The 2,810-nt window shown below is 41.0% G+C and overlaps 1 pseudogene; it reads right to left on the bottom strand.

The window, feature by feature from the left end:
- Positions 1-354: 354 nt before the first annotated feature.
- On the bottom strand, positions 355-2,505 carry LOC119924260 (annotated as a pseudogene).
- Positions 2,506-2,810: the final 305 nt, after the last annotated feature.

Raw genomic sequence — 2,810 nt, 5'->3', positions numbered from 1 at the left:
ACAGTTCACTAAGGTCTATAACAGAAGCATGTTTCATTTTCCCAGGATTCTACAGACTGTGCTGTTACTCCTTATTCTTCTCAGGATTGTGGCAATGACAGTGGTGATGAGAATAGTTTAAGGTTCAGAGATATTTGGGTGCATTTTCAATGTTATTAAAATCTGAGTTTTTCCATAACTCCATGTCCTGAAGCTCTACTTGAATTTGGATATATTCTAGGCCTTCGTTGGGGGTAGGAGGGAGATATAAAGATACATTCGATTGAATATGAATGTTTAAAAGGCTCATCAGCAAAAGTCAATAAATCAACCCTGGCTACTTGCCTTCTTTATGAATCCCTCATTATAACAGTATCAATCCATCATTATAGTTAAGGAAATTTTTTTCTTATCAATCACCTTCTTAAGGGCCTCTTGAACATTCTTGTTCCTCAGGCTATAGATCAGAGAATTCAGCATGGGGATCATAATGGGGTAGAGCACAGACATCACTTTGTCCTGCTCTATGGAGTAACTGGATTTGGGCATCACATGAATGAAAGTGATGGTCCCATAGTACAGTGTGACAGCAGTGAAGTGGGAGGTGCATGTGGAGAAAGCTTTGTGCTTCCCTTCCTATGAGTTCATCCTCAGGATTTGCAAGAGAATATATACATAGGAAATGGCTATGACAAGCATGGTGAACACCATTATTGACCCTGAGGAGACAGAAGAAATGATTTTAATAACCGAAATGTCTGAACAAGAAAGTTTCAATAAAGGAGACAAATCACAGAAAAAGTGGTTTATCTGATTAGGTCCACAGAAATGTATATTTAATAAGCAACTGGTAAATGTCCAAGCATTCACAAAACCACCTATGTAGGAAGCAACTACCAGAAGGATGCAGAATTTGTCGTACATTTGGACATAGTAGAGCCGTGGGCTACACATAGCTATGTGTCGGTAATAAGCCATAGCAGCAAGCAGGAAGCACTCGGCCATTCCAAAAGTTACTATGTAAAATACCTGAACAACACAGTCAGCCAAAGGCATGGTGTAGAGATCAGCCAAGAAGCCTCCAAACAATGCTGCTGTCACACAGGAGGAATACCCAATATCAACAGCAGCCACATGGCTGAGGAAGAAGTACACTGGGGTATAAAGTTTGGAACTGACCCTAATTAACATGATGATGCTGACGTTTCCCAGTAAGGTCACCATATAGATCCCAAGGAATGTCACAAAGAGGACAGCACGAAAGGTGGCCTCACTGGTTAACCCCAAAAGAATGAATTCTGTAATGGTGTTGTGGTTTTGGCCAGCTATGAGGTATTCTAGAAACAGATTCTGTTGAGACAAAAGGGGACTTTTTCATTAAATGAGAGATCAACGTGATAATTATTTGACTAATTCCCTTTAAAATTTCACTCTACTGAAAGGTATGTTAATTAGATTTAGGAGGATTGATCCTGACTAAGCCCCCCCTTTCCTCGTCTCCCACTTCCTTCTGCATCCCCCTGACTTGCTCCCTTCGTTCTTCCCCCCTACCAGCCCCACAGAATTTATGTACATATCTGAAATTTATGTACATAAATCTGAACCCTCGATGTGTGCAGATGATGTAATAATAATTATGGTATTCGTTAAGCACTTACTATGTGCCAGCACTCTTCTAAGCACTGGGGTCAATACAAGGTAATCAGGTTGTTTCATGTGGGGCTCGCAGTCTTAAACCCCATTTTACAGATGAGTTAACTGAGTCACAGAGAAGTTAAGTGAGTTGTCCAATGTCAATGTACTAAACACTTGGGAAATAATAATAATAATAATAATGGCATTTGTTAAGTGCTTACTATGTGGAAAGCACTGTTCTAAGCGCTGGGGGGATACAGGATGATCAGGTTGTCCTACGTGGGGCTTACAGTCTTAATCCCTATTTTACAGATGAGGGAACAGAGGCTCAGAGAAGTTAAATGTCTTGCCCAAGGTCACACAGCAGACATTTGGCAGAGCAGGGATTTGAACCCATGACCTCTGACTCCCAAGCCTGGGCTCTTTCCACTGAGCCACGCTGCTTCTCTAATTGTAGAGCAGCATGGTGAAGTGGTTAGAACATGGGCCTGGGAGTCAGAAGGCCATGGGTTCTAATCCTGGCTCTGGCAATTGTCTGCTGTGTGACCTTGGGCTAGTCACGTCACTTCTCTGTCCCTCAGTTGCCTCATCTGTAAAATATTGATTAAAACTCTGAGCCCTATGTGGGACGGTGACCAACCTGACTATTTTGTGTCTACCCCAGTGCCTTAGAAGAGTGCCTGGTACATATTAAGTGCTTAACAAATACAATAAATATTATTATTATTCTCATTATTATTAATACTTGAACACTTACTGTGTGCATGGTATTGAACTAAGTGCTTGGGAGAGTACAATACAACAATATAACGGACACATTTCCTACCCACCACAAGCTTACACACCAAGGAGAAATATGGGAAGAACCTGAATCAGTTCCAGAAACGTCATGCATGCACTATGAAGGATGTCTGAAAACAGAATAGACTAGATTTTATAATGAGGGATGGAGGCCTAAACAGACATTTATGTGCCCAGAACCCTTCCTGGTAGCTGAAGATCCTTAGGATAGGTTGACTGTGTTCAAATGAGAGGCACAGGGGTTAAAAGATTTTCAACCCCTCAGATAATTTAATTCTGAGACTGGCCAAAAGAATCTATAATAAAAAGCAACTGAGTTTCCCAGAGTGAGTAGAATTATAAGCGACTCTAAAACTAAAGGAATTATTTTAGTTAATGTCTTGCGAGAGCAGGGA

Source organism: Tachyglossus aculeatus, unplaced genomic scaffold, assembly GCF_015852505.1.
Source record: "Tachyglossus aculeatus isolate mTacAcu1 unplaced genomic scaffold, mTacAcu1.pri scaffold_89_arrow_ctg1, whole genome shotgun sequence".
Lineage (NCBI taxonomy): Eukaryota > Metazoa > Chordata > Mammalia > Monotremata > Tachyglossidae > Tachyglossus > Tachyglossus aculeatus.
Note: the sequence above shows the minus strand (reverse complement) of the source record. Positions and strands in the feature narration are given on the sequence as shown.